Below are 14,144 nucleotides of genomic sequence, written 5' to 3' on the forward strand. Positions count from 1 at the left end.
GTTTTTATTTTTAACTGACACATAGTACTTATGGAGCACAGTGTGAAATTTTAATACACATATACAATATGTGACAATCAGATGGGGTGATTGATGTATCTACTACCCCAGATATTTCTCATGTCTTGGTATTGGCAATACTTCAAATCTCTCTACTAGCAATTTTGAAATGTACAATTAATTATTATCAGCCATAACTGTCTACACATAGCTGTCTAAAACAATAGAAAGTTATTTCTCCCATCTATTTACATCCCTGTGCCCATTGACCCTTCTCTGTCTACTTCCCCACCCTCACAGGCTTCCCAGGCTCCGACAACCAAGTCTGTGCTCCACTCTCTAACTTCTACATAGGAGTAAGAACTAATAGGTTCTTAAGAACATAGATATAACAATGTAAAATATTTGTCTTTCTGTTCCTGAGTTATTTCACTTAACATAATTCCATCCATGTTGCTGCAAGTGACAAAATTTCACTCTTTTATAGCCATACAACTTTCCATTGTGCATATAGATAGATAGATAGATAGATAGATAGATAGATAGACAGATAGATAGATAGGTAGATATAACATATATAGTGTTTTCTTTACTCATTAATCAGTCCATGAACTCTTTGATTCCATGCCTTGGCTGTTGTGAATAATGCTGAAATAAACATGAAAGTGCAGGTGTCTTTTCAATACACTGATTTCATTTTCTTTGTCTGCATATCCAAGAATGAGACTGCTGGATTGTACATCAATTCCATTTCTAGTTTTTGAGGAACCTCCATGTTGTCTTCCATACTGGTTGGATTAATTTACATTCCCACCAATGGTATATAAGACTTCTGCTTTCTCCATAACCACACAGGCATTTGTTTCTCTGTTTTATTGTTGCTAGTTTGCTTACTCCTTTTGGTTTGTTTTTGTTCTATCTGTTGGATATCAGCCATTCTAATTGTGATGAGATGAACACTGTGATCTTTATTTGAATTTTTCTGATGTTTAGTGACATTAAGAATTTCTTCAAAAAAAGAATTTCTTTGTATACTTGTTCATTTTTCTAATCTTCTTTTGAGAAATGTGTACTGTATTAGGATCACCAAAACAAATACAGTACTCAACCTGGAGTCCACAGGTAAGCAAGTGGGAATGTTCCACGGTTTCCCCAGTGCTGCATTTACAGAATTGTTTGAGGCTGCAAATGTACCCATAATGTGGCTTAATCTTGAAACCTGTTGCATTCAAGAAATATCGTGAAATAACAAAAATCAGTAAAAATAATTAGGACACCCCTTGTTTTATTATATTACTCAAAAAGATTCAAATACACAATACCTAAAAACACTGATGAAAATCCTTTTATTGTCTTGCCCACCTTGCTCCTTTCTTATGGAGAGGCCAGCAACTCTCTCCTCAAAACTTCCCTGCAAAAGTACTCTTCAGCCACTCCTCTACTGCCCAAAGGACTCTTTTCTTCCCACCACCCAGCCTTCCCTTCCTTTCTAAAATCTTTATAATGTGCATTGACTTAGCTCCTTTCTGCATAAAGAAATCTTTGCAAGGAGCAAAAACTGTTTTGCCTAAACTGAGGATGCTATTTATTAGACAAAGAGGTGGTGGAAAATACTGCTGATCTTTTCCACATAATCCTTTCTGTCTAATCACATGCATTTTCTTAGGGTCTGGGTGGATAAATACGGCAATAGCCATCAAAAGAAAAGTGGTGACAGAGGGTGAGGGGGAGAACTGGAGATCAGAACTGAGCAAGGTCATCTGACCAGTCATAAGGATCCACAAATGACCCTGAGATCTGTGGTCACCCACCTTGTCCCTGCTGTCTCCCAAACTAGCCAACTGTGCCCTGAGGAGACTGCAAAAAAGGCTAATGAACAACTGGGTATCACCCCACAGGACAAGGCTCTTGTAAATAAATGTATTCTGCTTTGACCATGATCCAGTAAGAAACCTTGGGAGAATTGCTGATTTAAGTCATCCAACTGGAGACTAAGTGATGTTTTCATTCCAGTCAAATAAGAAGTTAACGAAGATATGTAAGCAGTGATTCTACGAGACCGCTAACCTGTGGTCTGCAGACCATTCCAAGACCTTGGTAAGACACAAAAGAAATTAAACACACAGTGCAAGAGAGGGAAATAAAATGCACTCTAACCTCACCTTACTTTACAGCTAATTTCTTCACAACCTCCCAGTGCCACTGCAGAGAGCTGGCTAACAGTGTCATCTCTGGTCCCCACAAATGAGTTCTATGATTTCAGTTGTCGCAATTATTAAAATTATCTATCTCCTTGATCAAATTGCGAACTTGTAAACTTGTATGGAACAGGGAGAATCTTCTTTTTCTGAGCAAGCCAAGCAAGTCCATACTTTACAAAGATGGTAAATATTCACTGATAAACCTGAGTTCAAATTTTATATAGTTTCCATTATACTACCCTGTACCTTGGAATAAAAAATTAAAAATGAGTAACTGATTTACCTATGATTTAATCTGAGAAGTATTGCAGAGAAGCTATTTCTAAGCAGGAATTGAAGGCATTCTGAGTCCAAATTTCTGCCTAAGGGTTAAGTGGTTTCATTTCCTTGAAAAGCAATGAGGGGGTGGATATAGCTCAGTGGCATAAATGCCTGCCTGGCAAGTGCAAGGTCCTGAGTTCGATTCCCGGTATGAAAGAAGGAAAGAAAGAAAGCAAGAAAGCAAGAAAGCAAGAAAAGAAAAGAAAAGAAAAGAAAAGAAAAAAGAAAAGAAAAGAAAAGAAAAGAAAAGAAAAGAAAAGAAAAGAAAGCAAGCAATGAGAGGAGGGGATGGGAAGCTGATGGAAGTCTATGGAGGAACTAAGGAAAGGAAGCTTCACCCACTCTTCAGCCATTTGTGAAAGCAAGTTCTCGTCTCACTTGACCTTTGAAAGAGAATTTTCCCAAACTGCTTCTAACCATATCCCATCCAAAATTTCCCTCTGAGTCATCCAAGAGCCATGCACACGTAGGCAGAACAATAAGTTATTGCAACAATGTTTTTCTTAAGTACTACCAGTGTTACAACATCTTAACCAGGCTACTTATGGTTTGAGTCTTCTCCACCAAGATATATAGAAATCCAACATCTGAGGCCCATTTAGCAAAAACAAAACAAATGAGCTTGTCTATGAATCCACCTGCAGGAGAACCAGCTACCAGGCCGTGTGATGTGCAGATTTGGAGTCTACTCTAGACTTAGAGAGACCCCCATTCTTAACACACCTGTGCAACCCCATCTGTCAAACTTCCAGAGATTCTATCTTCAGGGAAGAACTTGTGATATCCTCACCCAGGTTCTTGAACTACCTGACATCTCCTCTCATTGTGCTTACCACATTGGCTGCCCCCCTGCCACACAGGTTTCTAAGGGGGCAGCAGATTTGTCTTCTTGCTCACATCTGATCCTGAGGGTTTTGAATAGCTCTGAGGTATTAAATGAGCAATTTTTACTCACTCTAAAGATGCACAACTGGAATGCTAGGGGTGAAGCACCTGTCCAGCCCATCCAAGATTCTTGGAGGTGTGGCCCCACCTACCTCTTCATCCTTCTCCTTCCAAATCTCTGCTTCGTACTCAGTACTCCAACAACATTTGCCTGCTTGTTCCTTGCATCCTTCTTCAGTTCCCTATGCTTTTGCTCGATTTGTCCTTTCTTCCTCAGAGCCCCTATCACTACGTGCTTTTTCTCCCATCCGTACTGTCCACCATATATACTTCCTAGCCACTGCCAGGATAAGTCGTACTCATTCTTTGTAAGTTTCTGCTCAGGAATCTCCTCCTTTCAGAAGCTTCCCCACTCTTACTACTTGAAAAAAAAGAGAGAGACAGAGACAGAAAAAAGGGAGGAGGAGTGAAAGAAGGAGGAAGGGAAGAGAAAGGAAGGAAGGAAGTGAGGAAGGAAAGAAAAGAAAGAGAACCTCTTCAGTGAAATAAATGTTGCATATTTCCATCTTTACCTTTGCCATATTCCTTAATAATTCTTATAATAATAATGAATAATAATTCATCCCCCCCCCGTCTCCAGATTATGAACTCCTTGAGGATATGGGCCATGACTTATTCATTTATCAGTCTCTAATTTCTATCCTAGACCTGGGCACAAAGTAGCTGTTTGACAAATTACTGTCTAAACAGCAAATAGAGCCAAACACTTAGGTACAACTTTAGAGCCAAAGAGAAAAATGTGCATCGAACCCCGCCCCAACTGATGCCTGGGAAGTTGATGCCAGCAGAGCTGAGATCTGAGAGCCTGTTTGCATAAAGCTGAGGTCTTATTACACTGGGAAGGAGACCGAAGCCAGAAAGGGTCATTAGCTGCTGACACTCCAAACCAGGTAGAGAAGAAATTGAGGATTCCTAAGTTCTTCAAGCCATAGTGCCAAACCTGGTGCGGATCAGGACGAGTGACCAGGCCACACAGAAGGAAATCTAGGTGGGGGAGGGGGTCTGAGTTAAAATTCAATCATCAATGAATCAGTCACTGTGGCTCTTAGGTAGTTAAACCTTCAGCTGCTTCAGAGATCCAGAATAGCATCTTAAAGTGACAGTGCTCACTGCATAGGACTTGAAATACCCCATCAGTAAATTCTAGGTCAAAGGGATGAAAACCACGTTATGTTTTACACTAAGAGCCCACTGTTCTGGTTTTCTACTGTTGCTTTAACAAATTAGCACAGGTAGACGCTCAGGAAATCAGCAATGTATCATCATGCAGTTCTGCAGAAGTCCAAACAAACATTTTAGCAGCTAAAATCAAAGTATCAGCAGGGCTGCGTTCCTTCCGAAGGGCAAGGAACACAGCTTCCCCAGCTTCTGGAAATTACCCACTCTTTAGGTCCTGGCTCCTCCCAACAGTGGCATCACTACTTCCATCTTCTAATTTCCACCAACTCTCTTCGATTTTGCCCACCTGCTTTACCAGTAAAAGAACGCTGGGTCACATTGGGCCCACCCGTGTAACCCAAAGTACTCTCTTCCTCTCAAGGCTTAGTCACACTGACCAAATATCTTTTGCCATGTAGGTAACATACTCACAGGCTCCCGGGAGAAGGTAACATATTCATAGCTTCTTCAGGGACCATTACTTTGCCGACCATACTCAGCTTTGGAAAAATACACTTCTACAACTGAATCAATTTTTAGTAGGAACAATGAGTATATGACTCTGGACTTCCAAGCTTTGACAGGAAATGAAAGAAGTGACACAAAAATCCTAAAAACAAGGGTGGCGAAAGGGAAATTAGAACTGTTTCATAATTTATAGTTTTGCTTAGTTTTTCCCTCAGTTAAAAATCCAAAGATAAATGTGCCACTGTCACCCCTAAGAGAAGGTAGCATTTGAGCACTTCTGCCTTCACTCCCCTCTCTCCTCTCCAGGTCCCTCTCCTCATGTGCAAAGATGCAGACATCAGAACAGGTGGCCGGCACTGGACTGCAGGATGGCAGCAATTCATGCAGCACAGGCATTCACCTGAGAGACACGAAGGTCACAAGGGTCCTATTTCTCCAAAGGAACTTCTGCACTTTATTAAAAGTATGGATGCCCCAGGATTTCCCATCTATAAATTATTAGAGATAAAAGAAGATTCTAAACTTCATGTGTGATCATGATGGAATCCACATTTTCTGATGAGACTGCACAAAGGCAAGTTACACACTCATGAGTACCTGGCAGCAAATGATGGCTGTAAAGGTCAGTGCTAAGAACATGATAGCAGGGGTGGGGACCATCCGTGAAATCTGTGACATAACCTTCCCTTTCCTCCAGCAGAAGACAGGAAGCATCATTAGCAGCAGAAGGCGGTAGCACTGGCAGACACCCGGTATGTTTCTGTAAAATTTCTATTTTCCCCCTCAGTTAAGATAGAAGAAAGAAAAAAGAAAAGTTCAAAGCTCTTTCCACAGCCTTGATGGGAAAGTCTACTTTTATAACAGGACTTAGTCTCTCTTCAAAGCTCTCACCAATTTTTGATCCTAAACTGAGTCTTTTTTCCCTTTCAGAATTGTGGAGCCAGTCACAAGACCAAATGCTGATTCAGCAGTAAAGGAGACTTTCATTCCTGGCCAAGAACCAAAGTGGGAAAGAGGCTTAAAAGTCAGTCTCCCAAACCCTTGGGGCCTGGGAGGTTATAGGTCTAGGCTAAAAGAAATGAGGGAGGGGTAGGCTAAGAAAGGGGAAGAATATCTTTTTCATTCCTAAAAATGGTTAGAGATTTCCCAGGAACGCAGACACCGCCCCCTTTCTCACCTTTTATGGTTCTTTCCAGTCACTGTCAAGCTACAGACGAGGGTGTCATTTAACGTGCAGACGAGATCAGCAAGAAGTTAGTGTTCATCTAGTAGACATGCTGGCAGCCATCTTAGATCCAACTAATTTTGAGTCTTTCACCTGAAGAGGAACATGTGGCCTGCAGGCATCCAGTCCTCAAAGATAAACAAGATTTGTGTGGGGTAGAAATTCAGCTAGGGGCCAGGCCTGGTGGTGCACGCCTGTAATCCCAGCACTCAGGAGGCTGAGGCAGGAGGATTGTTGTGAGTTTGAGACCAGCCTGGGCTACAAAGTGAGCTCAAGCCCAGCCTGAACTGCATAGCAAGAGCCTGTCTTAAAAAGTAACTTAAAAGACAAAAACAAAAATGAAATTCAGTTAGCTCAAAAAGACAGTACAAGATTCAAGTAGGATAACAAATCTGTTCTGACTTTATCAGTTCAGGCCATATAATTTTAAAAGTGATGAGGACTTGATGTTTAAAACAAGAACTACATCAGCGTGTTTACTGGCACTAGGAAAGGAGCCTGTGGACAGAGATAAAAATGTAACAGGAGAGTAAATAATAAATTGAGTCCCAGAGGAGATTAAGAACGTCAACAGCCTGGAAGGAAAGAGGCGATGTGTCTTTCTCAGAAGCTGGAAGGAAGCTGAGATGAGGTTGGGAAACTTAATGGGAAGCTAAGGAGTTTGATTCCCGAGGACCCTAAGGTGCCTCTCACAAAAGTGCAAGGCGACCCTATCCATTATTCTGGAGGACAGAGACCACACAAAATATTGCTATGAGGACAATGATGAAGAGGCACAACAACCAAGGACAGCAACGAGGAGCAGCAAACAAGAATTTTGAAGAGGTTTGAAGGTCCCTGTAGGATTGGGGACCACAGGTAGATAGAAGCAAAAATCCTCATTTAATTATATGAGGCTTTCCAATAGTCTAAATATGGAAGTAGAAAAAGTGGGTAGAGGGATTAATCCACATTTAAGGATTTACACGACTACTGAGTAAAAAGAGGAGTAGGAGTAGCGTGGGTAAAAGGTACCAGGCTGAACAAGCCATTGAAGCTACAGGAGAAGAGGGAGCCTGTCATCAGTTTAGGGAACTAGGCAGATAGAAACATGGAGAGGACAAGGACAGATAGTGCACTGACTTTAACTACTAGCTTAAGAGGTGTAAGACCACAGGTAGAGAGATCACCCAGAAGCTTCCCACTAAGCCAGGACAAGGATTTCAACTGACAAAGATAATGTATTAGATTCTTGATGCTCCTCCAACAAATAACCACAAACAAAATGGTTTGAAACAAGGGAAATGCATTCTTTCTCAGTTTCATATTTCTGAAAAAACAGAAGTCCAAAATCAAGGTGTTGCCAGGGGCCCCAATGAGGAGCATGTATAGGAGAACATTTCCTCTACTCTTTCTGGAGAAGAGTATGGACATCTGCATTCCTTGGTTTCCTTAGCTTGTGGCCACATCGCTCTAATCTCTGCCTCTCTCTATCCTCACAGAGCCATATGTGTGTGTGTGTGTGTGGTGTATATCTTCTCTTCTGTCTGTCACAGTTCTCTCTCTGCCTTTCTCTTATAAGGACACTTGTTACTGGACTTAGGTTCTTCCCAGATAATCCAGGAGAAATCTCATTTCAAGATCTTTAACTTAATTACATCTGCAAAAACTATTTTTTCCAGGTAAGGTAACATTCACAATTTTCAGGGATTTGGATGTGGACATCTTTGGAGACCACAATTTGGTTACCCATTATAGGTTATAAACATGACAAGGAAGAAACAAATCTGAAAACTATTGGGCAAGTACAGCCAGCCAAAGCTGATAATTAATAAACTTTTTTGAAGATTGAAGGGGACAAGGTGTCAAGAATGACTTATAACCAGGGAATCTAGATGTTGCCACCAACTGCAATATGGAACAGGGACAGAGGGACACACTTAGCACTTGGCATGTAGCTTGACAACCATGAATGAAGCCCTAAGTCCCACCCACAACACAGAGGAAGAAGAGGGGGTCATTTAATGGAGAAGATGACTTCCTTTTTAAACATGTTGATGTTGAGGTGCCCATAGGCATCTAGATGGAGATATTAAGTAGATAACAGAACATAGGTATCTGAATCATAGGTAAGAGAGCTGTTCTAAAGATAGAAATTTGGGAGCTTATGAGCATGGGTTTTTTTTGTGTTTTGTTTTTTTTTGTTTTTCTCCGGTACCAGGAACCAAACCCACGACCTTGCGCTTGCCAGGCAGGCACTTTGCCGCTGAGCTAAATCCCCAGCCCTGCTTATGAGCATGTAAATGGTAACTAAAAACCTCAGAGAGGAAAACATTTCTTGAAAAGTGAATGGGTATCAAGAATTATGAAGGCCTGGACATGGACAGATGGCAGTTAAGTGGTGAACAAAGAAAGAGAACTGATGAAAAAGATCAAAAATGAACACAAACAGGTACAAAAGTTCCAAGAGGATGTGGTGTCCAGAGGACAAGAGAATAGTTTCTGGAAGTGGGGAACCATGAGCAAGGTCAAATAGGGGGTGAGTAGACCACCGAGCTAGGTGATAGAGGTGAAGGGGTACCACATGGGTGGGCAGAGGAAATGCAATCCAAGTGAAGTGAAAGCGTATGCATGGGTCATGTTCAAAAACAAAAAGAAAGCCAGTATGATTAGAACAGAGTGAGCTGGGGAAGCAAAGAGAAACTTGAGAGGTAACAGGCATCCTGGTGCTATAGAACCTTTCCAGCCATGTTAGGGACTGGAGATTTTATTCTGAGTGAAAACAGGAAGCTCTTGTATGGTTTGCTGCAGAGCAATGATATATGATCCACCTTCTGTTTAAGAGGATCATATGGACACCTGTGCAAGAACAAGAGATGATACTCAAAAAGTATATTGGAGGGGCCAGGAGCTTAGCTCAGTGGTGCAGCACCTGCCTGGCAAGTATGAGGTCCTCAGTTCGATTCTCAGTACCCACTTCTCCCAAAAAAGTATATTGAAAACAGACTGTGAGAACAAAGGCATCAAGTAAGGAGATTAATATTGGTTATTGCAACTATCTCTGCAAGAGATGCTGGCAGCTTGAATGAAGGTGGTAGCTATGAAGGTGAAAAGAAAGAATGTAATTGTAAATATATCTGACGGATGAGTTAACAAATTAGCTAAAAGATTGGACATAGAGGAGAAAAAGATGAGCCTGAGATAATTCGAGGGATCGTCTGGCATAGGCTGTTAAACAGCCAGAGTTGCCATCACTCTACGGGTAAATGCTCACCTTCTCTGTGTATAATGGCTACATGGTGAGCTGACCATCACAGCAAAGGTTTAGTCCCAGTTCCCAGCCGCACTGTCTACCTTATATCACTTCTACATGATAATTTTGATAAAGTCACTGTGCATAAGTCTTGCATGTCCAGTGCTATGTCACTGAGACCCAAAACGCCAACAAGGACAAAACAAAGTGAGGTTCAAAATAGATGTTGAAGATAGATTATGAGAAGCAACAAAAATATAATTAGACAAATCTCACAATGTGTTGATTGCCTACTTTGGGAGTGTTGATTGCATACTACAGACTTGAAAACGTACAGATGACCCCCCCATAATCCACCAGCAAACCTGCTGAGTCACCCCTCAGGGAGAAAGATCTGGTAAACTTTGTTTACGCTGAACTTACCAGGACTACATCATTGCTGAAAAACTCACACTTGGGGAGGGAAATGAAGATGTTCTTTAAGAGAAAATAAGCCAACTACTTAATCTCAATATCCCCTCCAGCACGCTGGAGAATTGCAAGCTATTAACATTGTGAAACCACACTAACAAGTTGAATAGGTTTCCTTCCCGAACTCGGGAGTGTTGCTTGAGACATTTAAAGGTTCCAAGCTTGGCAACAGCTCGGAACTATGTGGAAATGACTGAGGAATGTGCTCTACCTTTGGAGCCTCACAGAACTCAGGAAACTCCAAATTAAGGGAATAAGCTATTGCACATGCAAACTATATTCACTCTGAAATTTCTTAGTGCTGCTCTGGCATCTTCTATCCAAAGGCAGCCAGATTCTGTCCCATAGGCATATGACTTCCACTGAGCCAATGAGCAATTATGCCAGCCTGAGAAGAATACAATGGGCCCCTCAAAATTTAGGAATAACATGAACAACTTTACAGCTGAAAATAAGCGTGAGCATCCTGGAAGTACTTCCTCTGAAATGTGTTGTACCTGGGGTTCGAGTCCCAAGGTGTCCACTAACATTTATTTCACCCACATTTCTCCTAAAATATACTATGAACAGAGCAGGACACATCAGCATGACAACTTTGTTTCTGTTGACTTGATGAATATTTTTGGAGCACTGGTTACACGCAGCACACCAGGGCCATACTAGAGTCACAGGGCCACAGAACACAGAGAACATGGTCCTTGGCCTCAAAGAGCTGATAGGGAGGGGCACAGACAGGAGAAATTGTGCCAGTAGAGAACAGTCAGTGCTGTGACAGAAACATGGATGGCATGGCGAAAAACAAGGATGGGGCAGGGATACCGTGACAAGTAGAGTTGCGCCCTGAAGGAAGAGCTTTTCAAGTCTGATGAAATGCTGTGCAAACACACAGCTGCAAAGCACACTCAGACCTGAAATGTAGGTCACATCTCTGCTATGGTTATTACTCTGTCTTATTCACTCTGCCTGTAGCACACCCACCTTGGCGCTCCCAAAGGGGGTTCTGCAGGGCTAGGGCAAGACTTCTGGCAGAAGAAGAAGCACTGAGGAGGGTGAAGAGGCAGGGCAAGGGATGTGGACAAGTGAAGAGAAGCAAGTGACATCTCCAGGAAACGGAAACACAGAGCTGCGGGAGAAGTGGCCAGATCAGCCATCACAGAGAAGCTATCTCAGTGCTAGTTCTGGGGATGTACGGGTGCCTATGATAGGCTTGAAAATCTTTTTTTTTTTTTTTTTTTTTTTTTTTTTTTTTTTTTGGTTTTTCTCCGGTACCAGGAACTGAACTCACGACCTTGCGCTTGCCAGGCAGGCGCCTTGCCGCTGAGCTAAATCCCCAGCCCCAGCTTGAAAATCTTAAGGTCGACCAGGAGGCCAAGTGCAGTCACCTGTTATAAAATGTAAAATGCCAATGGTTACTACAAGGGTTATGGAACATGATTACACATGTGAGGTACCCAACATATGGTAAGTGCTCGATAAATATGGGTATCATTAAATGTAAATATTATTAAAATATGAATATTACTGAATTATTAAATATTCTGGTACAAGGGTCAGAGTAAGAAAGATATTTCCTTTTTTAATTTTTTATTTTATGGGAAAAAAGGTAAAACAAAATTTCATAACAAAATAATAGAATAACAATAGTTAATACATTGCATATCATTACCTTAAAATAGTTACTTAGAATGCAAGACATGGACATAAAAACTTCTCCAACTGATATTAGAACAAACCTTCCTTTTCAATGAACTAAGAGCCACTAACAGTATAATTGACTTGTATTTTTTCTCTTTTGCTTTCATTCCTTTCCCCTTTCCCCATCCTAGTTCTTTTTTCCATGCAAACAATATCTTCCCATTTCACAATATCTATTGTAAGTAAATATTTAACTACTCTTACACTGTAAAGATCTTTAAAGGCAGACAGAATGATGTTTCTAATTAGAAAATTCTGGCTGGATAGCAATATAAAACTTCTTAAAATTTAATTTACACTGGCAGGAGAATGCCAGACCAAAACACTATCCAGACTATAGGTCAGACTTTCTGGTATACAAAAGAGGGTCATCCAAATTTTAAGATTAAAAACAAAAAGCACTTCAAGCATGCTAACAAAAAGATAAAGAACATACAAAATCAATTCAAAAATGCAACATGTGTCAATAAATAAAATTTAATTTCACAAGTAGTTTTAAAATGTGAAGTCAAATAATATGCCACTTTTGCCTCTCAAACAAAGACTGGGAATGGAACAGGATAATGAACACTCCCATACATTCATAGCAGGAATGTACACTGATGCAAATTTTAATAAGATAATTAAATACTAATAAAAAACTTTTAAAAGTACATATTTTGACCTAGTTATTGCATTTCTAGACATTTGTTCTAGGCAAATAACTATGCATATGCACAAAAATGCATACACAAGGATGTTTGCAGTGGTAAAAAGCAGACAAACACAATGAAGGATTAATAATCCTGATGCAGGATTATTAATGTAGTGAAATATGCCACAGTCATTAAAATTGATTCTCTAGAATACTTAATGCCTAGAAGATTTACACTAATGTACACTGAAGATGTAAATGGAAAAAATATTATCCACTTAAAAGGAATCGTGGAGCATTTATTATTCTTTTTTGGTGTTTGTCTATGTTTCCTAATTTTTCTGTAATAAAAATGTGCCACTTCTGAACAAAAACATTTTCATTCTTCAACTTCCTCTAAAAAAACCTATTGAGTACAAAGCTTCTATAGCCTAACAAAGTAGCTATTATGTCAGCATCTTTGGTGAGGAAATTGAAGTTCAAAATGGTAGTGACTTCCCCCACGTCACTCAGATACTGAGGGGAAAAGCCAAGTTTCAGTCCAGAACTCCTCAATAGAAGTCATGACTTCTTCCACTCAATCCAGCTGCCTATCAGTTTACTAAATTCTTGGCCAGCCGTCAAATCTCATCTACATGATGGCACTGGCTTCTAACCAACTACTCTTGCTGTTCAAAATTTCAAAGTTGCTGAAGCAAGATAAGAAACCAATAAAATTTTAGAGATAATTGTATTAAATTATTGCTTTTGTCAAATAATCTATTTGGAGTCACTATAAGTTAAGCAGAGCCAAGACCCAGTTCAGGTTACTCTCCACTGAAAACTTTACTGACACAACCATTAAGAGATGGGTAAAATCCATCAGAATCTCATGATGTCAAGTTTGGCACACAATGGAGAATTACACCACGTGCTCCATGTCCTCAGAAATGCTGACATAATTTCAAGCAATCCACCCTCATCTTGTATTCTACCTACATTTATAAGCATCATAAAGTTGCCATTTAAAAAAAATACTCTGGTGCATAAAGGTGTTCTGCCGTGGAGGTCTCTAGCTGACAGTGACACCTGTCACATTTGATAGGTCACAATGCCATGTGACCAACTTCAGAAGCTTGCCTGAAATCAGCCACAATTTCATTATGACTTCCTGACCACGCTCATATCTTCAGTCCCTTAAAGTAATGAATTGCATTTGTTATCACTCTCTAAGTGAGCAGCAGTTTAACTAAGTAATTTCTTTCAAGCTATATAAAGAACTTCCTTTTGTTCTAGTGCAGAAGGCATTGAAGGAAAAGTCTATATTTTATGTTATCCATTATTCCAAGCTTCAACTCTAGCTTTAGTATTTCTGGAGTCTTCAACCAATAAGAATGCTCATTACAACGGAATATTACTCAGCCTTAAAAAAGAAACTTCTACCATTGATGACAAAAGAGATGAACCTGGACATATAGGCATAAATATTATCTATGTGAAATAGGACACAGAAAGACAAATGTTGCATGATCTCATTTACAGGTGGTAAAAGTCAAAGTCATAGAAACAGATGGAAGAGTTGGGGTAGCAAAGTGGGGAGGAGATGATGAAATGGTATAAAGTTCCAGGAACAAGTTCTGGAAGTTCGTGTCCAGCATGGTAACTATAGTTAATTATAATATACTGGGTACTTGAAATTGAGATATCTTAAGTACTCTGACCAAAAAAGGTAACTGTGATGATGGATATGTTAATTAGTTTGGTTTGGGTAATTCTTCTCTGATATGTGTATCAAAATATCACATTATAGGCTCC

This window comes from Chinchilla lanigera, unplaced genomic scaffold, assembly GCF_000276665.1.
Source record: "Chinchilla lanigera isolate Chin_1 unplaced genomic scaffold, ChiLan1.0 scaffold00022, whole genome shotgun sequence".
Taxonomy (NCBI): Eukaryota; Metazoa; Chordata; class Mammalia; order Rodentia; family Chinchillidae; genus Chinchilla; species Chinchilla lanigera.